Genomic DNA, 26,727 nt, shown 5'->3' with positions numbered 1-26,727 from the left:
TATTCTATGCCTCAGCTAATAAAAGAAAGTATCCCGTATGCCTTTTTAACCACCTTATCTACCTGTCCTGCTACCTTCAGGGATCTGTGGACATGTATTCCAAGGTCCCTTTGTTCCTCTACGCCTCTCAGTATCCTCCTATTTATTGTGTACTCCCTTGCCTTGCTTGCCCTCCTCAAATGCTTTGCCTTACACTTCTCTGAATTAAATTCCATTTGCCACTTTTCTGCAAACCTGACCAGTCCACTGCAGTCTACAGCTTTCCTCCTCATTATCAACCACATGGCCAATTTTTGTATCATCTGCTAACTTCTTGATCAAGCCCCCCACATTCAAGTCCAAATCATTAATATATACCACAAAAAGCAAGGGACCTAGTACTGAGACTTGCGGAACCCCACTGGAAACAGCCTTCCAGTTGCAAAAACATCCGTCAACCATTGCCCTTTGCTTCCTGCCACTGAGCCAATTTTGGATCCAACTAGCCACTTTCCCTTGGATCTCATGGGCTTTTACTTTTTTGACCAGTCTGCCATGTGGGACCTTGTCATATCCTTGTTAAAATCCATGTACACTATATCAAACGCATTACCCTCATCGACCCTCCTTGTTACCTGCTCAGAAAATTCAATCAAGTTATTCAGACACGACTTTCCCTTAACAAATCCATGCTGACTGTCCTTGATTAACCCATGCCTTTCTAAATGATGATTTATGCTGTCCCTCAGAATTGATTCCAATAATTTGCCCACCACCAAGGTTAGACTGACTGGCCTATAATTACGCGGTCTATCTCTTTCTCCCTTTTTAAACAATGTTAAACAATGTTAGCAGTTCTCCAATCCTCCGGCACCATGCTTGTAGCCAGGGAGGATTGGAAAATGATGGTCAGAGCCTCCGTTGTTTCCTTCCTTACTTCTCTTAATAGCCTGGGATACATTTCATCCGGGCCTGGCGATTTATCTACTTTTAAAGATGCTAAACCCTTTAATACTTTCTCCCTCACTATGTTTATCCCATCCAATATTTCACACTCCTCCTCCTTAACTACAATGTCTGCATTGTCCCCCTTTTTTGTGAAGACAGACGCAAAGTATTCATTTAGAACCATACCCACATCTTCCGCCTCCACACATAGATTACCTTTTTGGTCTCTAATAGGCCCTACTCTTTCCTTAGTTATTCTCTTGTTCTTTATGTATTTATAAAATATCTTTGGGTTTTCCTTGATTTTACTTGCCAGTATTTTCTCATGCCCTCTCTTTGCTTTCCTAATTTCCTTTTTAATTTCACCCCTCCACTTTCTATACTCCTGTAGGCTTTCTGCAGTATTGAGCTCTCAGTAACTGACAAAACCTTCCCTCTTTTGCTGTATCCTACCCTGTATGCTCCTTGTCATCCAGGGGGCTCTTAATTTGGCAGTCCCATCCTTTATCTTATTGGGGATATATTTGTTCTGAACTCTCACAATCTCTGCCTTGAATGCCTCCCACTGCTCTGACACTAATTTACCTTCAAGTAGCTGCTTCCAGTCCACTTTTGCTAAATCACTTCTCAATTTAGTAAAATTGGCCTTTCCCCAATTGAAAACTTTTACTCCTGTTCTATCTTTGTCCTTTTCTATAAATATGCTAAATCTGATTGTGAATTATGATCACTACCAGCAAAATGCTCTCCCACTGATACTCCTTCCACCTGCCCAGCTTCATTCCCCGAAACTAAGTCCAGAACTGCCCCCACCCACCCCCCCACTCTTGTTGTGGTTGCTACATACTGGCTAAAAAAGTTCTCCTGAATGTAATTTAAGAATTCTGCGCTCTCTGTACCTTTTACACTGCTTGTATCCCAGTTAATATTAGGCTAGTTGAAATCCTCTACTATTACTGCCTTATTGTTTTTGCACTTCTCGGAAATTTGCCTACATATTTGCTCTTCTATCTCCCTCTGACTGTTTGGGAGTCTGAGGTACACTCCCAGTAGTGTGACTGCCCCTTTTTGTTCAACCCATATGGCCTCATTTGAGATGCTTCTAACATATCATCCCTCCTCACAGCTGTAATTGTTTCTTTAACCAATATTGCCACCTCCCTCCTTTTTTTATCCCCCCCTCTATCTCGTCTGAAAACCCTGTAACCAGGAAAGTTGAGCTGCCGTTCCTGCCCCTCTTTAAGCCATGTTTCAGTAAAAGCTAAGATATCAAACTTCCATGTGTCTATCTGTGCCCTTAGCTTATCTGCCTTATTCACTAGACTCCTTGCATTGAGGCATATACCATTAAGCACTGGCAAACTCCTTTGTTGTCTAGTTTCTAACCTTTGTTTGTTCTGCCTTCCAAACTCGCTTACTAATTTTTTCTCTTCCATTTTCAGCTCTGCTTCTCTCCCTTCTGAATCTACGCCCAGATTCCCATCCCCCTGCCAAGCTAGTTTAAACCCTCTCCATTAGCACGAGCAAACCTCCCCAGGAGGATATTGGTCCCGGCTCTGTTGAGGTGCAACCTGTCCGGCCTGTACAGGTCCCACCTCCCCCAGAACCGGTCCCAATGCCTCAGGAATCTAAAGCCCTCCTTCCTGCACCATCTCTCCAGCCATACATTCATTTGTTCTATCCTCCTATTTCTGTACTCACCAGTGCGTGGCACTGGGAGTAATCTGGAGATTACTACCTTTGAGGTCCTGCTCATTAATTTCTTTCCTATCTCCTTAAACTCTGCCTGCAGAAGCTCATCCCTCTTTCTACCTATGGCGTTGGTACCAATATGGACCACGACCTCTGGCTGCTCACCCTCCTCCTTCAGAATGTTCTGCAGCCGCTCAGTGACATCCTTGACCCTGGCACCAAGGAGGCAACATACCATCCTGAAATCACATCTGCGGCCGCAGAAAAGCCTGTCTGTTCCCCTAACTGTACCATCCACAGGATGTACTGCAGCAACTCGCCAAGGCTTCTTCGACAGCACCTCCCAAACCCACGACCTCTACCACCTAGAAGGACAAGGGTAGCAGGTACATGGGAACAATACCACCTGCACGTTCCCCTCCAAGTCGCACACCATCCCGACTTGGAAATATATTGCCGTTCCTTCATTGTCGCTGGGTCAAAATCCTGGAACTCCCTTCCTAACAGCACTGTGGGAGAACCGTCACCACACGGACTGCAGTGGTTCAAGAAGGTGGCTCACCACCACCTTCTGAAGGGCAATTAGGGATGGGCAATAAATGCTGGCCTCGCCAGCGACGCCCACATCCCGTGAACAAATTTTTTTAAAAAACTATTGAATCCTCTATTACTATTGCTCTCCTGACCTCCCTCTTACCCCCCTGTACAGCTAAGCCACCCATAGAGCTGTGGACCTGGCTCTGGCTGCACTCCCCGAGGGAACCATTGCCCTCAGCAGAACTGAATACTGGTTAGAGAGCGAGATGCACTCAGGGGACTCCTGAACTATCTGCCTGGTCCTTCTTGTCTGTCTGGTGATCACCCATTCCCTCTCTGCCTGCACTCTCTTAAGCTGCGGGGTGACCACCTCCTGAAATGTGCTATCCACATAGTTATCAGCCTCGCGGATACACTAAAGTGACGCCAGCTGCTGCTCAAGCTCCGAAACCCGGAGCTCGAGCTCCTCCAGCTGACGACACTTCCTGCACCCGTGGCTGTCCAGGACACGGGAAGCGGCCTGGACTTCCCACGTGGTACAGGATGTTCCTTCGATGAAACTGAGGTGCCCTGCCATGCCTCTATTTATTAGACTACTAATTCAACTTAACAGAAATAAACTAAAGGGTTAAAAAAAACACTTGCCAATCAGCTACTCACCAATCAGTTCCATCCCTGTTTAGCTGTTTTTTTATTTGTTTTGTTTCTATGCCTCTTGCCGCTGCTCTTTATCCCCGCCCTGGCCTCTCTGCTCTCACCGCCGCTCTTGCGGTGGTCTGGGGTCCCTCGCTGCTGCCACTGCCCTTTATCCCCGCCCTGGCCTCTCTGCTCTCACCGCCGCTCTTGCGGTGGTCTGGGGTCCCTCGCTGCTGCCGCTGCCCTTTATCCCCGCCCTGGCCTCTCTGCTCTCACCGCCGCTCTTGCGGTGGTCTGGGGTCCCTCGCTGCTGCCGCTGCTCTTTATCCCCGCTCTGGCCTCTCTGCTCTCGCCGCTGTTCTCACGCTGGTCTGATTCACTCGATTAAGGTTTGATTGAGGTTTTTAGGATTTTGAATGGAATTGATAGGGTAGGATAGAGAGAAACATTTTTTGCTGGTTGAGGAGTCTAGGTCAAGGGGACATAACCTTAAAATCAGAGCCAGGCCATTGAGGAAAGAAGTTAGGAAACATTTCTTCACCCAAAGGGTGGTAGCAGTGTGGAACTCTCTCCCACGAGAAGCAGTAGATGCTAACTCAATTAATAATTTAAAATCTGAGATCGATAGATTTTTGCTAGCCGAGGATATTAAGGGATATGGAGCCAACACGGGTAAATGGAGTTAGGATACAGGTCAGCCATGATCTCATTGAATGGCGGAACAGGCTCGAGGGGCTGAATGGCCCACTCCTGTTCCTATTTTCCTATGTACCTAATATGTTCTGAATGGTTGGAGCCAGCTGAATTTCTTTCATTGATGTGTATCTGAGAGAGAATGCAAAAACTAAAACAGCAAAGAAAGGATTAACTACAAGGAGGGAAACTATGTGTGGACTGTATCATCATTCAAATAAGGAAGTGAATTCCAGATAACAAGTCCTGAATTTAGATGTGGTTTCTAACCAAGATCTCTTTGGTAACAGAGCTCCTGTTACAGAGATTTTTGGTAAAGAAATAATCCAAATTATTTTCATATATTTTTAATGTTTTGGGCTTTAGCCAGATAGAACTGTCTGTTCGATAATTGTTATGCGGCCAACTCAATTAAGTCACTTTATTGGTGATAAAAGTTGCTTTTCAGCAGAGTCTTACGCCTAAGTGAAACAAAGCGAGAAAGGTACAGAAAGAGAGAGAGGGGGAGGTAGGGAGAGAAATTGGGGTAGCTTTTGACTTTGTGCAATAGTGTTCAATGGGTGATAGAGAATCAGCAGCCCGCTTTACATCTCTCCCGATTTTTATTTCCATTGAAGGGAATGACCTTCTGCCCTCTCAAGTTAACATGAAAGATCATACAGCACTACTTGAAGAAGATGGGGGAGTTCTCCACGGTGTCCTGGCCGACATTTATCCCTCAACCAACATCTCTTTTAAAAAAAAGATTATCCGGTCATTTATCTAATTTGTGGGATCTTGCTGTGTGCAAATTGGCTGCCGCATTTCCCACATTACAACAGTGACTACACTTCAAAATTACTTCATTGGCTGTAAAGTGCCTGGGACATCCTGCAAGTCTTTCTTTCTTACTTTTGAAAAACTTGGTAGAGTCTCTGTGAAAAAACCTTAGCGACAATACTCCTTTAATATATCACATGCAAGATACACTGAAAGTTGAAGTCTAATTAACTCCTTCAATACACTATTATCCTTGTAATGATGCTGCTGCAGCTTACAGCCGCCCTGCACAGCTGCAGTAATGACACATCTATCTCTCCGAGGCCAGGGGCTGCAGTGGGAACATCATATGTCCAATAATGAGCTAAGACGTTTCAGATGTTTTTGTTGGCCTTTCCTAATAGACGTTGGGGCCTAAAGGGTTACTGTAAAACTATGTCCCTCAGAAAACTAAAATGGTCAAATTCAGCTCACAGATGAAACCGTACATCATCCTGTCTTTATTTTTAAATGCACAGCAAACACGATTAAACTGCAGAAGGAACGAACTGTATCCCCAATCTGCTGTATTTCTTGGGGGGTTTTTTTGCAATTTGTTCAGAGTACATTTGCACTAGGCTGTCGTGTATGGGATTTTTCAGCCCTTGCATGTGTTTTCAATAAGCTGTAGAAAACAAGCACTGCGCACTGAGGTAAAATTCAGGGCTCTTTTCAACTCTGTCCTTTTTACTGGACTAAAAGAATATGCACAATTGGTCCAATTTTGAAGTCTGTGCGCTTCTTTTTAATTTTTAGTAAGCTAAACAAAAGCTCAAATGGATGCATATTCCCTGGGATTAGCATTTCATATGATTATACATGACAGACTATTTACTTTCAGAGGCCCTGCTAAGGATAACCAAAAAAGGGCATGTAGCAAGACATTTTTGGCAGCAAGCAACAGTTTTCAGGGGTTTTAAGTCTTGTTTCTTGATGAGTGGCTTCCTGAGCATGCCTGGGGAATGACAGGCATTCCTGGACGGAGGCTGGACTCAACTTGGGTTTAAACACTGTGATTGGCTCATAATCAGAACAAGCTACAGACAATGCATACTAGTGGCTGTCAACTGTAAACATAGGGGGAGATGTGTTCACTTGGCATTGACTTTGGGAGGGGCCTAGGCATGACTGGAGTTTTATTGAATAGAACTGTGTGTGTGTGTGTGTTTTGACTGCCTGTACTTCCTCGCAGTTCTGCTGCATTGTAGCTTGTATTCTTTGAAAGCCGGCCAGCGTTGAACCTACGGAGGTAAGGCATGTACTTCTGGTCTTCTGTGTAGTAGGCATTACTTCAATGAAATGAAAGATTTGCACTGAGCAGGCTTAAGATGATTCATCAAACTTTATACTCGGTTAAACTTTGAATTGCCCAAAGTGAAGATTGGAAGCACGGTCTGATTTGTGCACTGATTTGTGAAGGTTTTTGGAATGTAACAAGTAGAGCAGTGACTAAACCTTTCATGGGGAGTTTGATCTGCTTTTACTGAAGTGCTAAAGTCACAGAAATCTACTTTGTGCCATCTACAATAGGGAGCAGCATGGAACGAATCCCTAGTTTTTAAAATAAAACTCAGGCTGCGAGTGCGCGTAAGCCCCTTGTGTAGAGACGTCGCTTCTCGGGTTTTAAATTTAAATCGATATCCAGAGACAAACGCAATCCAGGCAGTCTGTAATCTGCAAACTGTCGCTCGTCTGTGGATCTCTGTTCTCCTGCTTTTTCAGAAGTAGAGGACGAATTTTTCTTCTAATCAGCTCGACATGTTCAGGCGATTTAAATTGTTGTTGAAGTCGATATCTGATTTCATACTCGGTATTGCTTAAATCTGTTCATCATCACCCTTGGAATGCTGCATCGTTTTCTGTTCTGTGAGCTGGCTGCTTGAATTCTCTTTTTTTTCTTATGCTGGTGTTCAGTGTTCACACAGTTAAACATTCCAGCCCCTCACTTTGTCACATCCTCAGCCTCCTTAAAATAGGTTCTGAAAGTATTTCTATAATGATATGTCCCAATAGTACATCTGAACAAACTTTTCATGTTCCAAAACGATTTCAAGTTGATGAGCTCCTACTGTTAAGGGGGGGGTTTAAAGTCATTACTGCAAAACAAAATGATAAGATTTGGGATGCATACTTTTTAGAATTGTCTGCTCCAGTGAGCTCGCTTAATTTGCTTGGGAAGGTTGGCGGCATGCCAGTATTTTGAAAAGTAAAAAGGTTAGCTAAATATTTGCTGGCCTTCTGTGGAACCACATCTGATAAGGAATCCATGTTAGGAAAAAATGAAGGGAATGCACTCAATGCATAGGCCTTATAAGGAGCAAATTTAACTTGGTGACAGATGATGGGTTTGACCTATGGAATGTAAGTATGCATTTGAAAAAGTTCTGTGGGATTTTTACATGCACAACCAGCAAAAAAAAATGAAGTCTGAATTATTTGTTCTCTATACTCACTGCATTGCATCTCTTTAACCATTGCGAAGGTTTGTGGCTGTACTATAATGTACATTGCTTGTTTAAACATTGAGTTCTGACTATTTTTGAACCGTCCCTATTTGCAAGGCCTATGAAAGATTTGGTTGCTGTTTTGATTCTGATCTAATTCATTATCTATAATCATGTCCTTTTCCTCAAGTTATTCTTTGATTTTGTAGTCTAATTGTACAGAATACATAACCGCAGTGCAGACTCAAAATCTTATCATTTAATAACCGGGACACCAAACTGTCTGAAGATGTATAATTCTTCAATTTTTTAAACAAATTAAACACCACAGTGCCTTACTAAGCACACTGCATAAATAGTTGAGTTTTTATCTGTCTCTTTGCTAATTAAACCCTTTCTTGATTAGACAGGTTGAAAGCATTCTTTGACTTAAGATTTGTATTCCCCAATAGTAACTTTGAGACTCTCTGACTAAGGCAGCTGAAAATATTCTATTGAAAACCAGAGACCACAAAATGGCCCAGCCTCATTAGATCTGTCTGATAGCGATGTTAGTCAGGATTGCATAGACGTCTGAGCTTTCCACTCAAGGGAGCCACTGGTAAAACATTGCAACTGGTTGAGAATCTGAACTGAAGAACCCTAATTATGTGAAAGGCCTGGGCTGCAAAAGAGCAGAGGAATCATTCATGCTCTTTGACAGCTTCTCATTTAGAGTTAGTTTAAACAACAACCATAACATTGGTGTGAAATGGCTTTGCTTAGCATCAATACTGCGATTATAGTGCAAATATAGCCTGAATCCAGAGTCAGGGCCTGACATGACACAGGAGCGAAATGGAGTGAGACTCCCTGGAGTCTTACTGCACTTCACTTTGGAGTGATTACATGATTATACACACAAGTTCAGTGTCTTTGTGAAGCCAGAACTACTCTGCATGATGCTAAACTTATAGTCAGAAAGTTGTGATTACAGTACTTTGTTATTTGTGTAGTCCTGATTACACATTAGTTTCCAAGCTCTATTTATTAAAAGCCATGTAGTATTAGACCAATTGTTACGGATGCCTAGATCTCAAACTAGGGGTCAAGGGCTTGAGTCCTAGACGTTCATTCATTCAGGCATGGTTTCACCTAGCCTTGGCTTTGCCTGATAGGTGATTATCAGCTAGAGGGGAAGAAGACAAATCAGGCTTTCACTTCCTTAAACTCCCTCCTGCTGAAGGTTGGGTATTGTGTGGTACTCAATTGTTGAGAAGAAATGCTCGGACCAGGCTGTCTGACTCTCAAGCTGCAGAACAAGTCACAAAGAAACAGGGAGAAAAAAATTACAAAAAAATTAGCTCTTAGAAAAGTCAACAGATTTTGTATATTTCTTTGAAAAAAGACACCTACATTTTGTTCTTCAATATTTTTACTTGTAAGTTAATAAAGTAAACAAGTTAACAGCAGGAGTTAGTATATTAATAAAGCACATCATGGATTGGTAGGATCCAGAATTGTAACTGAGATCCTGGTTATACCAGCAGAAACTGGATTGTGGTCTCCAGTTACCAGTTAAGATGTTGCCAGGAATGGCCATAAGTGCCTGGCCCAGATACTGACAGGCGCGTCTCAGTTACTGCATTGTTCTTGAGTTCTGAACCAGTTGCAGTCACACTGCCGGGCTGATTTCTCTGCTCTTTGTCAATTGCTTGAATAGCTAATGTAGCGACGTAATTACATAATCATTTCTGATGTGGTTGTATTATCACAGTGCCACTGACTTGTGTAGGGAATGAGTACTCCACAATTTTAGATTTGGTGCAAAGCCAAAACTTCGAGTGTAAAAGGGATGTGAAGGGTGGAACTGAGTCCAAAGCAAAGCAGAGCGAGATTCTCTCCTCCAGGGGATCACACTCCACTGTGCTCAGGTGTCAATAAAGGCCTGATTCTGGATTCAGGCTGCATTTACACTACAACTGTATCATCTACGTAAAACAAAACTGCTTTGCACCAACTCCAGCTGTAGTGCGAATGCACCCTAGGTTGATCTGTGACCGCTCATTCCTAGTTCTGATAAAAATGCACATGAGCTCTTTGATGTGGCGAGTTCTTATCCTCAACAGAACTTACTGGTCAGACACTGAACTGAGGGAGGGAGGGTCCTTCCACTAAGGAAAGGAAAGAAGGGATGGAGGAAAAATTCAGAAAAGTGAGTCGATTTGCAACACTGCCATATTCCTTAGTGATGATGTGGAGATGCCGGTGATGGACTGGGGTGTACAAATGTAAGGAATCTTACAACACCAGGTTATAGTCCAACAGTTTTATTTGAAAATCACAAGCTTTCGGAGGCTTTCTCCTTCATCACTCACCTGACGAAGGAGAAAGCCTCCGAAAGCTTATGATTTTCAAATAAAACTGTTGGACTATAACCTGGTGTTGTAAGATTCCTTACATTTGTATATTCCTTAGTGGGCATGGGCAGAGTGGCACTGGTGAGACATGGGAGTAGGTCACCAACTTCCTCTCAATCAGAGTTGGGTGTGTCAAACAAAGAACTTTACATAAGAAAAAAATACAAAATATAACCGAACATTAACTGTTACTGATTTCTAGTGAGTCTTGATTACATGATTAAAACTATAAAACAATTTCTATGAGAATTGTTTCAGTGTGTCGAGAGGTCATACTGGAGCTTATGATTAGAAGAATTCTTATTCTAGCCAAGAAAATACATCTTTAAAACAGAGCTTGCTTTGCATCCTTTCAGTATTTATATGTGTGTTTTTGGATAGAGACACGAATCACTAAAACGTGTTAAATATTTTGGGAGTTGTAAAACAGAAGTGAGGCCATTAGAAAACAGATGACAGGCTGAACTCATCAAGCATTATAGCCTTGTGCCCTACTTTAATTCTTTACGAAATTCCATTGTTTTATAACAGTGAATAGCCTTATCTTTCTAAAAATATTCGGTTGACATTTCTTTAAAGGCACTTTGTTGGAGATAAAGGGGACAATTTTCAAGTGGAGCATAAATTGGGCAGGAGGTGGGTGGGACGTGCACAGTGCCCACCAGGAGGAGTCAGCAGGGGATCGGGACGACTTTGGTTCAGGGTCCTCATTATAATGTGGTTGTCAAGCTGCCAACTCGAAACATGTTGCCCAATAGGCATCTCGCCAATCTGCAGGCAGGAAATCGGGGATGGTAGTCTGATTTGAAGGGCCTGCACCGGCATCTTAACGGAGAGGGGTAGGAACGTCGGGAGTGATAGGAAGCACTTTACAGCAGCAGCCGACATCTTTGCAGAACCTACAGCAAGGACATTAAATGTGGAAAGCTCAAAGTCCACAAGGGATTGCAATACAACGTGTGCCAAATGTGCATCCAGCTTTCCCTTAACAATTAAATATAGGAGCAGAATATGAATGGGCCGCGATACTGGCAGTTATGCTGGGGTCATGCCCACCAGTTCCGCCCACCACTGGCTCTGCTGGAATTTTATGGGGTCAGTGGGAGGCCACCTCTTTGCATGGGCCGGTAGGCACCTGTGCCACTATGGGAACATCTTGGGCATCTGCTTGCCCCACAATGCTGGAAACTAGCGTCTTCCCGCATTCGGGGAGGGGTGCGACAGAGACCCCATTTAATGCCCTCTTTGGCTCCGACTGTAAGGGGGCTGATACTGAAATTTTTGAAAAAAAAACATTTCACCACCTTCAGGGGTCCAGACCACTTCCTGGGTCTGGATCCTCTCTGTTGCTGCCCATTTTAGCCCTTCTGGATAAGAACATAAGAAATAGGAGCAGGAGTAGGCCATAGGTCCCCTTGAGCCTGCTCCACCATTCAATAAGATCATGGCTGATCTTCGACCTCATCTCCACTTTCCCATCCTATCCCCATTTCCCTTGATTCCCTTAGAGTCCAAAAATCTATCAATTTCAGTTTTAAATATACTCAACGACTGAGCATCCACAGCCCTCTGGGGTAGAGAGAATTCCAAATATTCACAACCCTCTGAGTGAAGAAATTCCTTCTCGTCTCAGTCCTAAATGTCTGACCCCTTATCCTGAGACTATGTCCCATAGTTCTAGACTCTCTAGCCAGTGGAAACATCCTCTCAGCATCTACCTTGTCACGCCCTCTTAGAATCTTATATGTTTCAGTGAGATCACCTCTCATTCATCTAAACTCCAGAGAGTATAGGCCCATTCTACTCAATGTTTCCTCATAGGAATCAATCTAGTGAACCTTCGTTGCACAACCTCTAAGGCAAGTGTATCCTTCCTTAGGTGAGGAGACCAAAACTACACACAGTACTCCCAGATGTGGTCTCACCAAAGCCCTGTACAATTGCAGCAAGACTTCCTTACTCTTGTAATCCAAACCCCTTGCAATAAAGGCCAATACACCTCATGGAATTTACCATAATCTCACCTCATCTCACTGGCTTCCAGTCATAAGTGAGTCCCTTAAGGGCCAGGGAAACAGAAACTCCCCTCGCCAGTGGACCTGCTCCCTCTACATCACCAGCATTGTAAGGGGTGAGTAAAGGCTCTGCCCCTTACAAGGCCCACTGGAAAATCCCAATTCTGGTTGGGACCTAGTGTATCCAGAGTTACAGCGGGAGCCTGGTGGAAAGGTCGAGGAAATTTGGCTTTGTGATGTCTTTGAGAGACTGGTGCATGGTAACTGGAGATGCCATCTAGTAGTGGAGAAAGTTCTTCTGTGGTTAAGTCTTCGACTCATAATCAAGCCAGTCTCTTAATTTAATATGACAGGCAACATTGTCATTGAACGTATCCGAGCAATACAGACCATGTCATCAGTAAGTTTGCTCTTGTGTCTCAGGTGCTCTTTGGTAATGTTGCATGCAGCACCTTCGTCTTTTTGCTTTCTTTTAGCAGATAAAGTCAAATTCTGTGTGCTGTTCTGAACGAATCAGACTAACAGCCCTGAATTGTTGCAGAATTGGGGTATTTTCAGGCAGATTACTTCTTGGAACATCAAAGATTGTTCCACAATAGATGCTTATGTTCCTGGCTGACACTGTATGCACATCTGTTTACAGTCCTATGTACAAATATACAAACCACTGCACTGGGCAACAACGACCCAATAGCATCTCCTTACTAGGCAACAATGATCTGATAACAAAGTGCTTACAACTGATTTCCTCCTTTTCCAAGGTCACTGATCCGTGTTGGAGTAGGTCTTGCGAGTGCTGACTGCCCTCTATTGCATCACCCAAGTGGATAGTCTTAATCTGTGAGCCTGGACAGTGAGTGTGGGTGTGCTATTCAACCGGCCCCTTGCCCGGTGTCCAGACATATGCACTTCTCAGCACGAGGCACTGAGGCAGCCGGCTTAGGGGTACTGAGGCCAATTCTGGTGTCCTACCATCACTCTGGCTGAGATCAATGAACTCACAACACAGGATCGCCTTTATTTTTTCTTAAAGGTGAACGGAGCTAAAATAATCCTCAGGAGTTTGCACACAAGAAATATGATGATGACAGAGCTTCAGTCCGTGCTTTTAGGCTAACGTGCTTGAAACACATCAGTACCAATAGTACGTTAGTACTGGTGAAAGGACGGAGTGATCACTGGCTTAGTGGTAGTACCCTAGTACCCCCCCCCCCCCACCGAGTCAGAAGGGTTGGGTTCAGGCTCCAGACCAACCCATCATAAAGAGTAGGTGGGGCACTTCAGCCTTGACTGTAACCCACCTGGGAGAAGGTACGCCGAAGATTACAACTGTGAGGAAGGCAACGGGAAACCACCTCAGCTACTCTTCCTTGGTAAGTGGCTCAAGAATCTCGCGCAAGGGACTTAAGTCAGGACCTGCCCTGGGGCGGAACGCAATGAATGAATGGACTAATGAAAGACTGCTGTAAACACACAGCAGTCCTCAGCCATGCTGAACAAAGAGGCTAGCTAGCCTGTGTGCTATTGGCACGAGTTTCTGTTCCTTATAACATGTGCTCAGATAACAGTGCACCTTTAAATAGAGACATACTTGGAGCCCCTAGCTACTGGTTGTTTCCTGCATATCTTTCAGAATGGCATGCTTTGTTCAGTGCTGATAAGACATGTACATGTTTTAAATTTAAAAATAGTTTTCTTGCAACAAGCTTTCCAGTAGCTATCAACGTTTCAAGTGTTCCGTATGCTGATAAATATACAGCTGCTACATTCGATTCCTGTAATTCACCAGCTTTATTTTTAAATTGGTATTATACTGTTGAAATGTATCACTCGCTGAGTCTCCCACATTCACTTGAATTCCCGCACGCATTCTCCATTCTAAAGGAAGTGCTCAATTCTTTTTTTCTACTTTAGCAGCTCCTTAACTGCACCCTCAGCCGTTGCTCTCCTAATCTTCTCATCTTGACATCATTTAATTTTACTCGTTGTCTTTTTTTACTTGAAACATTTAATGCTCCTTAAATTTTATTGCTTCCCATTGTCAACCACCAGCACTCATCTGGAACATTATTGGGTCCTTTTATTCTCACTTTCAGCCTGTTGCGCTGCTGTGTTTGTACAGTTAGACTACTAAACGTTGAATAGCACCAAAGTTGAGGCACACTACTGCTAATCAAAAGATTGGCACTTTATATATTGCTGCTAATAATATTCCTGAAACCGGGATGAGCTGTTATTATATAGTTAAGTGTTAAATCATAGGTAAATATCCTAATTAATATTTCATTTTTTTCATTGGTTAGCTGAAAAGTCAAAAAGGGCAACAATAGGAATCAAGCAGATGGTACTGTGCTTTGGGACAAATGACACCAACACTGGCATGGATTTTTTAGCCAGCTGTGTTAAGAGTTGAATGTAATGCATTTCAAGGCATACAAAGTTATGATATAACAGTTGGATAATGGAAGATTAACCCATTATATATAACCATGAATTCCATTTGTATGTGACATTAAGAGCTGTATGTTCTTTATAATGCACTGACATTTAAATGATAAACATTAGTCAAAGCTTACGGTTGGATTAAGAAAGTATGAAAAGGGAAAAATATAATTTGTATTTCATATTCTTGAACATTTCAAAGAATTCTCACTTCTTTTAATTGTATGTCTGGCTCAGTAGCAAGCATTTTTTAACTATTGTTGGTGAATGGAGCAAATGTCTGTCATTCTTAAATTGCAAGGAGCTTAGAAAACACTTCTTTTTAGTAGTTGTACCTTTTTAGAATTTACATACTTCTATTAACATTCCCTTCTTTAGTTCTTTGCTTCTGACCTCTCTTTCCTTTGCATCTTCATCCAATTGGGAGGAGGGGTCCTTCATTTCTCTAGGTCTTTTAAAAATTCATTCTCGGGGATATGGGAGACTCTAGCAAGGTCAGCATTTATTGCCCATCCTTAGTTGCCCTTGAGAAGGTGGAGGTGAGATGCCTTCTTGCAGTCCGTGTGGTGAAGGTTCTCTCACAGTGCTGTTAGGAAAGAAGTTCTAGGATTTTAACCCAGCGATGATGAAGAAACGGTCATACATGTCTAAGTCAGGATAGTGTGTGACTTGGAGGTGATGGTATTCCCGTGACCAACTCTGGTGCTGTTCCATTTTCAAATAGGTAATGTATTTGTAACCTGTTGACACAGGCAGTCCCCGCTCCCTCACCCCATGAGGCAAGGTGCCCACAGGGCAGATGACTTTTCACCTGCCTCTGAATAGACAAAACTCATCCCACATTGTTGTCGGATTTGAGTGACAATTGGCCAAACCTCGAGCTCGAGTCGAACAATCAGACAGATGTACATCCTACATCCCCACCAATGCATTGTAAAGCTATACTTTAAAATATATCTACAACTCCAAAGATATTGATTCCTGTTTTTCGGAATTAAGAACTGATAGATTTTGTTTCTGCTGTAGGCTACTATTAGTAAGGCAAAGTGAGAGTATTTCACAACTGCTAGTCCATTCATTCTTCTCACGATTACTCAAGGGTTACACTCATGAGCATCTTGATAGTAATCAATTTTAAATGTTAGGACTGTAGCACATGCATAAGTATATAGAGAGCAACAATTATTCAATTTCCATAACTGGTAATGAGCTTTCCTTCACCAAAAACGGCCAGCCTACATTATGTTCTGTTCTCTTTCACTGTATAAGACATAACGTAAAACCTTTTTCTGGTGATGTTCAAGGCAACATTCAACATTCCAAAAATATTGAGTCACAGATTAGTAAAGGCAGAAATTATCCTAATGCAGTATTTAAAAATATATAATTAGTGAATTACAGCTATTTATGAAGTAACATGATATTCTGTTAACATTCTTCATTGGGTTTTTACTCCAGTTTTTTTTTGCCAGATCAAAGCCTGAAACTCTAAATGCCTATCAAATGTGAACAGGCATTCTTGTGTGAGGCAGCTATGGAAAGATCTAGTAGGAGAGAGGAGGTTTGCCAAGTTGCTCTGAACTCCTTAGATGGATGTGAAGTGAGCCCAAGACCAAGTACAGACATATTTAAAGAATAATCAGCTGCTAATGTATGTTGCCTTTCTGGGTGTTTCAGAGAGTTCGCCTCAAGCATTCAACTGTAGGAACCGATGGGAACATGATTAGAATTGCAAGCTCATACTTGTATATGCTGAATGGTCACTTCAAGCGAGAAATGTGCTGTGCATTGCAGAGTATGAAAAACGCTGTACTGTGCCTTTCATTCCCAGTGTAGATTTTAGGAATAGTAAAGCAAATCTAGCTTTGGTTGATGTTATCTTATTGAAGTTAAGTTTTTCAGTCTTTAAAATCATGCTATGAGCTGCATTGAAAAGTAGAAATTGGTGGATGATTTTCATGTATGATCGCCTACCCCATCAAGACCTTCCCCTTTCAAAATATAAAATATGAGCCTAGAAATTACTGTCGGTGATAGTCTTTGTACGATGTTCCTCTGTTTGCTATTTTAATGCAGGAATAAAAAGGTTAACATCACCACTAAAACAGCGGACAGAATGCCACACAAGCTCATTAAGCATTCACCACCGATGATAATTTCTAGCCTATACTCACAAATATCTCTTAAACTATTACCCTTCAATATGTATGGATTTCTGGGCACTGGTATACCTTCTCTCTATCTAAAATCTTGTTCAGTCAAGTGTACAGTTGACTCACGACAAGCATGCACTTAATTCAAGCTGATGCGTGACTCTGGTTGAAGATAGAATGCCAGTGGAATGAAGCACCATCGAACAGACTCCCTGTTCTGAGTATTTCTGGTCTATGCACACAACGATTCTTCTCTTTTTTTATTAATATGTAGCACACTTAATACAGTTAGTCATTTGCCAAATTTCGCTTAGAGGTAGCAGAATATGTCATTATTTTTATATGAAATCTAATGTTGGCCTTTTTTTTAGGGTGTGCATTGAGTTGCTGAATCAGTACTTATATAGGGTGCGGTCCAAAGATTTACCAGCTGGCCAGTTTTAACTGCACTTTTAGCTATCCTAATCTAAGCTCAATGCTCAACTAAGCAAAAACTCTCTTAAATGATGAGTTACATGGTTAAAAGATTTCAAGTGGATGACAAATGGCCAATACTTGGTAAGTATACAGTATTCTTGTCAATGCACACTTAAACAGATCATTAATAATCCCTGTTCATTGTCATCTATGGCATATAAGCATCTGTTAATTGTTTAACTGAACAGCTCAGCCCAACACCTCATTAACTATGTACCAAATTTTGACCGGTGTAAATGTCACATTTCAAAGTCCTTTCAGTTGGCTTTTTTAAATTCGTTCTCAGGATGTGGGCATTGCTGGCAAGGCCAGCATTAATTGCCAATCCCTAGTTTCCCTGAGAAGGTGGTGGTGGGCTGCCTTCTTCAACCACTGCAGTCCATGTAGTATTCTTTGTAGTGGTTTGATACAACCTAATTGCTTTCTACTAGGGCAGTTAAGAGTCAATCATGTTGGTGTGGGACTGGATTCACATATAGGCCAGACTGGGTAAGGATGGCACCTTTCCTTCCCTAAAGGACATTAGTGAACCTATTGGGTTTTTACACCAGCTTTTTATTTCCACATTTTTTAAAACTGAATTCAAATTCTCAAACTTCCACGGTTAGGCCTCTGGATTACCAGTCCAGTAACATAACCACTACACTACCATGCCCAGTTAACTGCCCCATTCTTAATGATAGAACTGCTGTTTTCCCTCCCAAAATAAATTACTGCGTTCTATAACAGTCAAACGGATTTTCTACAATTTCCCAATGGCATACTTATATTGCCGAACCCTTTCCTGAAGTAGTCCACCTGCTCTCAGTCTCTCTGCTGTCGGAACCACCCTGCAGTGTAAACGGGATAGCTTCTACAGCAGCTGTATCAACTTTACAAGAGCTGCAAGTGCACAGATGTGCTAAGATCACTGGTTTTGACTATTTTATTCAGTTCCAGTATCTTAACAGCTGGAGGAAACCAATGCAGGTTACTGATAGTGGAATCATTTCGCTACTTGCAGGGAGATGGATGGGAGCCTTTCAGCAATTCAGTCTGTCGGTAGCCATATTTTCCGACCACCTGTGCCTCTGCCAACATCCTGCTTGGCATTTACATTGGCAGTTGAGGGGGTATGACTAAAGATCACCCACAATGATGGCACACTCTGCCAATGACAGCAGCAGTTCCCCCCGCAATGTACCTGCAAATGGATGTAAGTCTCCCATACTTAGGAAATTCTCTTTCATGGTTCCACCTGAAGTTCTGGGCTGTCATTGGACTGTTCAGAGTAGCACTGGAATGGAATAGAGTAACAGAGAGTAGTACTCAAATAGATTAAACTATCAGAGAGTAGTATTGGAATGGATTGAAGAATCAGGGAGTACTTGAATGGATTGAGGTATGAGAGAGTAGTACTGGAATGAACCCAAATAGCAGAGAGCAGCCTGAACAGTAGTTAACTATCAGTGAGCAGATCCAAATAGTTCTTGGCAGATCCATAGTGTTAACTGCTAGTCCTGAATTATTCTGGAATGAATTGCAAAAAAACTACTGTTTCTTGCAAATTGTTCCCAGAAAGAAAGTGAGGATATGCATCAACGAAAAGGCAGTGATACATCAAAGGGTTTAGATGACACAAAGCATAAAAGGAAAGTTTGAACTGTTTATTGCTATCACAACATCTGTATGTCTAAAACCATAAACATCAGCATATGTTGCTCTATATAATAAATGTTGGTGAAGTTTATGTGGTAGTTTTGTTCTTATTTTCCATAAGTATTTGTTGCTTTTCATTGGCAGCAATTATTGAAACTGCCAGGATTGAGTCGTGGTTAGTATGCCTGGCTATGTAACTTCACCTGAACATTCTGCACTGGTATCACCCTGATCCGCACCAAGCTTCACAGGGTCCCCCTGCCCCAGAAAATTATTCTTGCTTTCAAATCCCTCCAATTCTTCACTCCACGCTACCTCAGTGATCTCCCCCAGCCCTGTGATCCCGTACACAGTCTCCACTCCTCCAACATCTTTAAGTCCTTTTCTTTACTCCCCCTGCTCCACCGTCAGTGATTGCTCTTTCACCCATTAGGCCTTGCTCTCTGGAACTCCCTCCCTAACCTGCTCTGCACTGCTGTCCCATTCCTAAGTCAACCTGCCCTGCTGCCTCCCTCCAGTTTTCAAACGTCTTCTAAAGAGCCCCCTCTTTCACCATGTTCTTGGCTCCAAACCCCAACTCTTTTGCTGCTTTTTCCTTTTCCCCTCCTATGTGGAGTCCATTTTTTTTATCGGACTCTGTAAAGTACTTTGAGACATCTTTCTGTGCAAGAGCACTACAGTACCGCATGACTTGAACTGCATGTTGCAATGAAATAGCATATCCTGCATATACAATGATGTCAGTAATGGATGAATGACAGTGGAATGTTTCAGCCTGAGGCTATGTAACCGTACTGGTTGGATTCCACATGTTCATTAGTTGAATCTGTGATTTATCTCTAAATAATTAATGATGGCTGTTATCCAGGGAATTCTTGTGATAATGGGGCTAGGTTGAGAGAGCCATTCATAAATGCAGAGAATGTAAGTGCTTGAGGCCTGTAGAAAATCCTTCTTATGTCAAATTCTGTTTATAAAATGCAACACAAACTAACTTAAAGGCTGCACACATAAAAATGAAACAATTTACATAGAATTTTACAGCATAGAAACAGGCCATTTGGCCCAACCAGTTTATGCTGGTATTTATGCTCCACACGAGCCTCTTCCCACCTTACTTCATCTAACCCTATCAACATGTACTTCCATTCCTTTCTCCCTCATGGACTTATCTAGCTTCCCCTTAATTTATTTAACAATGTGCGACAATTATTTAAAGCTATCAGTATGTTATCACTGGCTTTACCTTGATGTGTGCAATTTGCAAAATGACTTGTGATTGTCATGTTTAAAGCTGGGGATTCCTAATTTGGCTTTTAAAGCTCCTGAAACCTTTGCATTTCTATGGATATTGCCCACTGATTGCACATTAAAATTACACTTTTCTCCTTCCAATTTGCAAAGTCTCATATCAAAATAGGGCAGAATTCCATTGACATCAGTGGGAGAAATTATTAAAAACTTGCAACGTAGAGATCAGAATTGCATATAAATAGATTCAATTGTATTTAGCATTGAAGAAAAACAGTTTATTTCAACTACAACACTCACTATGAAGGCATTCAAGTATCCTGTATTTATTGTTGCATTACAACACAGATCAGTTTAACAGATCAATATGTGGGATAAATACTGAGAGTCAAGAATTTATGCAACCTTTAAAAGTAGTTGATTTTTTCTCCTGCTAAAAATAGTAAAGAAATTCATTGGCCACTAGTTGAGGTTCGAGCTGTGTGAGATATGCACAAAATATAAAAGATGATCTCAGTACACACTTTAGAGTGTATTCACACTGCAAGTTTAACGTCGATCTGAAGCAGCTTTGGTTTGACACTGATAGCTAAACTTGTGTGGTATTTATCGAGTGCCTCAATCTTCTCCAGGGAGTCTTACTTTGCTTCGATCCAGTGTCGGGTCAGATGCTGTCACTGGGTTCAGGCTGCATTACACTATAACTGCAGCAAGGGTGCAAAGCAAAACCACTACACACTGATACTACAGTCATAGTGTAAATGCACTTTACATCTCTTCAACACTCGCTTCCTTTATAATTCCAAAAGTGTTACATACATAGAAATATTAACGCTTCAAATTGCACAACAAATCCAGCACTAATTACAGAATCATATAATCTTACAGCACAGAAGGAGGCCATTCGGCCCATCGTGCCTTTGAAAGAGCTGTCCAATTTAGTCCTGCACTCAAGCTTTTTCCCCATAACCCTGAATATTAGGGTTTGCATTACATTAATGGGGTTAAATAAACAGACATATTGAAAACCCATGTATTAACAAGGCAGTAGCTTCATTAAGTTCAGGTTTAATGGTAACACTGAAATTCAACTTGTTTATAACTGTCATCTAAACGCTGTAATGGGATTGCTGCATAACATAATTTTTAAAAAAGTATACTGTGAGCATCATAGAATGGATACAGCACAGAAGGAGGCCATTCGGCCCATCGAGTCCGTGCCAACTCTCTGCAAGAGCAATCCAGCTAGTCCCACTCCTCCTGCAGATTTTTTCCCTTCAAGTACTTATCCAGTTCGCTTTTGAAGTCCATGATTGAATCTGCCTCCAGCACCCCCTCAGGCAGTGCATTCCAGATCACAACCACTCGCTGTGTAAAGAAGTTTTTCCTCATGTCGCCTTTGGCTCTTTTGCCAATCACCTTAGGTCTATGTTTTTTTTAATTAATTGGATATGGGCATCACTGGCAAGGCCAGCATTTATTGCCCATTCCTAATTGCCATTGAGAAGGTGGTGGTCTTCTTGAACTGAGTGATTTGCTAGGCCATTTCAGAGGGCAGTTAAGAATCAAAGACATTGCTGTGGGTCTGGAATTACATATAGGCCAGACGGTAGGTTTTCTCCCCTAAAGGACATTAGTGAACCAGATGGGTTTTTACAACAATCCAGTAGTTTCATGGTCACCATTACCAATACTAGCTTTTTATTCCAGATTTTGTTTAATTAACTGAATTTAAATTCCCCAGCTGCCGTGGTGATACCCTTCTCTGTCCAGACCCATCATGATTTTGAACACCTCTATCAAATCTCCTCTCAACCTTCTCTGCCGTAAAGAGAACAACACCAGCTTCTCCGGTCTATGCACGTAACTGAAGTCCTTCATCCCTGGAATCATTCTAGTAAATCTCTTCTGCACCCTTTTTTAGGCCTTCACATCCTTCCTAAAGTGCGGTGCCCAGAATTGGACACAATACTCCAGTTATGACCAAACCAGTGTTTTATAAACTTTCATCATAACTTCCTTGCTTTTGTACTCTGTGCCTCTATTTATAAAGCTCAGGATCACATATGCTTTTTTAACCACTTTCTCCGGGTTTTATTTCATGTTGGGATGTTTCTGTGCTGCCAGTGGTTTTGTGGCCAGTTGCCAATAGGCTGCTTGTCATTGAAAGTTATTGGGCCATAATTTGATGTAGCAGGGCATTTAACATCTGCCATTAGTTAGACTTGCCCTTGCACATTTAGGTTTTTAAATTTTTTGCGCGGCAAGCTGCTGAAAGTGCGAGCTGCTATCATTGCAGCGGGGGAAGCTGGGCATCTGGGACCTGAGTGAACAGGCCAAGCAACAGTGTACCTCCTTAACCATCAGATTGAAGGATTGTGAAATTAATAGCACAAGGACTGAAAAGGAAGTGCAAATTAGAGTGGGTGAATTCAATGTCAAATCAGGTACAAAAAGAGAAATAAAGAGAGGGACAGAAAGATTGGATTAAGAGAGGCAGACAGTGAGTTGCTGTTTCCGCAAAGCTAATGACGGAGCAGTGCAACTTGGACAGCAACTTTTGGATATTTGAGTTTAACCAGGCATCTGCCCCTCGCCTGAAGTTGCTGTACCGTTTGGGCATAAATAACGGTGAGCCATTAGCCTCACTGTTATTTTGACAGCAAAATTTGGCCCACTTACATTCACACTGATTGTGGTGTAATCACTGCGAGTTTATCAAGTGATAAACAAAAGCTGATTACCAGAAAATAACAGTTGGTTCATAATACCTGTAATTATTTTATCAATAAATTGCATCTGGCGTTTGTGTTTATACTTTTACACGTGATTAAATTCAGGAATGTTAGGATTATTGCATTGCTTGATTTAATCAGACATCAACTTCTGTACTTTAAACTACATTTGTGTAAACTTAGCAAATGGCATTTATTAGACTGTCAGTGCTCCATATGGAACTTCACAGATATTTGACCATCAAAATACTCAAGTAACCTCCACTGCACTGTTACAGAATAACTTGCTTGGTACCTGTTGTCTGTAAGTACTAACATTGTTTTGTTAATAGGATGAGGATTTGAGTGATTATAAAATATAATTATTGGAATATTAAGCCTTATATTGATATTTAATAAATTATAATAAATGTTCTAATCATGAGTAAAGAAAGAACCTGCATTTTATAGCGCCTTTCACATCTTCAGAACATGCCAATATCCAGTGTTTTTCTAGCACAGACACTCTTGGCACCTGGCAGTACTCTGGATGTGGGAGGGGATCAGAACTCGGTGGGGCCAGGAGTAAAGTGCAACTCGTCTTCAGTGAGAAATTTAGTGTTAATGGAAGGCTGGTCTCTGTTGGGATGGTTGACTCAGCCTGAGTCATAATTGTAACCAGTCCTGCCACTGACTGCAAAAGAAAATTGAACTTCAGCCTCAGGGTGCATCATATGCAGAGCTGATCTCTCCCTGTGCTCCAAACACTCTCTGCATGTGTGGCACTTTGACAGTAGCTTACTGTGCATACATGACTGCTCAGAACTGCCACTGGGGGGGACATCAGCGTGGCCCAGGTGGTTTGCTCTAGGTTCAGGTGGTCACAGGCCACAGAACGTCAAGCTCTGTGCAGACCGTTGGGCTTGTTTTCTTTTCAACCCCATTTGTCTCCAAGCTTCCCTGGACAAATCCTATGTGGATCATCTTATAGAAGGAAGAAGAGATGATACAAATAAGGAAAATCCCTGCAAAATGCAGGAGATTTGTTAGGTCTGAAGAATTATCAAAAATAAATTGAAACATTTCCATTAAAATATAGTGGTGAAAAATGATAATGTTAGTGGAACTGAATGACTAAAAAACACATAAAGAATGATTAAATTCAAGTATTTAAACAAATGCAAACCAGAAAAGACACAGCCCTTAGTAAGGTGTTTTTTTTTCTTTTCTGAATGATGTTTTCATCTATTGTTGAACATGTTTATTTTTCAATCGAACAAATGTACAGATTTTGTCCCCATTTTCCATGTGATGTTTATATAGTAACAGAGCATGGTTTGCACGTTGTGATACAGGGTAATAATCAATTAGAATATATTAGACAGTCTCATGATTGTTATGGTGTTGTGACTGACTTATCATATAACAACAACAACTTGCATTTATATAGCACCTTTAACGTAGTAAAACATCCCAAGGCGTTTCACATGATCATTTATCAAAATTTGACACCGAACCACATAAGGAGATATTAGGACAGATGACTAAAAGCTTGGTCAAAGAGGTAGGTTTTAAAGAACATCTTAAGGAGGAGAGAAGGTAGCAAGGTGGAATGGTTTAGGGAGGGAAATCCAGAGCTTAGGACCTAGGCAGCTGAAGGCACAGCCGCCAATGGTGGAGCAATGAAAATCGGGGATGTGCAAGAGGCCAGAATTGGAGGAGTGCAGAGATCTCGGAGTACGGTAGGGCTGGAGGAAGTTACCGAGATAAGAAGGGCGAAGCCATGGAGGGATTTGAAAACAAGGTTGAGACTATTAAAATCAAGCACAGGGGTGATGGGTGAATGGGACTATAATACTCTTATTATAAACTCTGCATTATACTGACCCTTTGCTCCCAACATTTTCATGTTGCATTTTTATGCTGTGTTATGAGAGAGAAAACATAGGCCAGTTAGCCTGACATCAGTAGTAGGGAAAATACTAGAATCTATTATTAAGGACATAGTAACAGGGCACATAGAAAATCATAATATGATTAGGCAGAGTCAACATGGTTTTATGAAAGGGAAATCGTGTTTGACAAATCTATTAGTTTTTTTTGAGGGTGTAACTAGCAGGGTAGCTAAGGGGGAGCCAGTGGATGTAGTGTATTTGGATTTTTAAAAGGCATTTGATAAGGTGCCACACAAGAGGTTGTTACACAAGATTAAGGCTCATGGGATTGTGGGTAATATATTAACATGGTTAGAGGATTGGTCAACCGACAAAAAACAGAGAGTAGGAATAAACGGGTCATTTTCAGGTTGGCAGGTTGTAACTAGTGGGGTGCCGCAAGGATCGGTGCTTGGGCCTCAGCTGTTAACAATATATGTCAATGACTTAGATGAAGGGACCGAGTGTAATGTATCCACGCTTGCTGATGATACAAAGCTAGGTGGGAGATTAAGCTGTGAGGAGGACACAAAGAGGCTGCAAAGGGATATAGACAGATTAAGTGGTGAGAAGGTGGCATATGGAGTATAATGTGGGGAAATGTGAAATTATCCAATTTGGTAGGAAGAATAGAAAAGCAGACTAGTTTTTTAAAAGGTGAGAGACTCTGAAATGTTGGTAGTCAGAGGGATTTGGGTGTCCTTGTACACAAATCACAGAAAGTTAACATGCAGGTACAGCAAGCAATTAGGAAGGCAAATGGTATGTAAGCCTTTGTTGCAAGGGGGTTGGAGTATAAGAGTAAGGAAGTCTTGCTGCAATTATAGAGGGCTCTGATGAGGCCACACCTGGAATACTGTGTACAGTTTAGGTCTCCTTACCAAAGGAAGGATATACTTACCTTAGAGGGGTGCAGTGAAGGTTCACTAGATTGGTTCCTGGGATGAGAGGGTTGTCCTATAAGGAGAGATTGAGTAGAATGGGCCTAAACTGTCTGGAGTTTAGAAGAATGAGAGGTGATCTCATTGAAGTGTATAAAATTCTTAGAGTGCTTGACAGGGTAGATGCTGAGAGGTTGTTTCCCCTGGCTGGAGTGTCTAGAACTAGGGGTCATAGTCTCAGGATAAGGGGTTGGCCATTTAGGACTGAGATGAGGAAAAATTTCTTCACTCAGGGTTGTGAATCTTTGGAATTCTCTACCCCAGAGGGCTGTGAATGCTCAGTCATTGAGTATATTCAAGACTGACATCGATAGGCTTTTGGACACTAAGGGAATCAAGGGATATGGGGATTGGGAGGGAAAGTGGAGGTGAGTTAGAAGATCAGCCATGATCTTTTTGAATGGCAGAGCAGGTTCGAGGAGTCATATAGCCTACTCGTACTCCTACTTCTTATGTGCTTATGTTCTTATTCCTTAGATAATTATGTTGGACTCCTGAGGGCTGTATGGTGAAACGAACGGAGTGCCTATTAGAAAGGATTCTGCATTTAGTAATAACTTTTTTAGTAGTAACTATTTTCTCACAGTAAATTTCTAATGTTCCTATGCCTTCATTATGTGAATTGTAAACAATTTTACAACACCAAGTTATAGTCCAGCAATTTTATTTTAACTTCACAAGCTTTCGGAGGCTTCCGAAAGCTTGTGAAGTTAAAATAAAATTGCTGGACTATAACTTGGTGTTGTAAAATTGTTTACAATTGTCAACCCCAGTCCATCACCGGCATCTCCACATCTTCATTATGTGATTGATACACCTTTTCTAATTAAATCTTGTAGTTCTGAATGCTGATTTTCTGTTGTTCAGACCCATAGGAAATCAATGGGCTTCATAGAGAAACAGAGATTGATGGTTCCAATTAAAAAGCTTTCCATCTGTGCATTGATTGAATTTCTTAATTACATTTAAAAAAACTACCATTCCAGTTCATTTATAGGAAATAGTCTTGGGATCACGTATACAGTCATTTTGAGGC

At 41.7% G+C, this 26,727-nt stretch overlaps 1 protein-coding gene across 4 annotated transcripts in view; it reads left to right on the top strand.

Annotated features, from left to right (window-relative positions):
- Positions 1-6,408: 6,408 nt before the first annotated feature.
- cald1a (caldesmon 1a) overlaps positions 6,409-26,727 on the top strand; it is a 188,821-nt gene continuing 168,502 nt past the window's right edge. The window contains exon 1 of one of the 4 annotated variants that reach the window (XM_068004781.1): positions 6,409-6,532. The gene's annotated coding sequence lies outside the window, so the exon portion shown is untranslated. Of the gene's footprint in view, positions 6,538-26,727 lie in introns of all 4 variants that reach the window. The other 3 variants (XM_068004779.1, XM_068004776.1, XM_068004777.1) reach the window with 3 other exon arrangements.

Source organism: Heptranchias perlo, chromosome 24 (assembly GCF_035084215.1).
Source record: "Heptranchias perlo isolate sHepPer1 chromosome 24, sHepPer1.hap1, whole genome shotgun sequence".
Classification (NCBI taxonomy): domain Eukaryota; kingdom Metazoa; phylum Chordata; class Chondrichthyes; order Hexanchiformes; family Hexanchidae; genus Heptranchias; species Heptranchias perlo.
The sequence above is the reverse complement of the archived record's forward strand: the minus strand, read 5'-3'. Positions and strand labels throughout refer to the sequence as shown.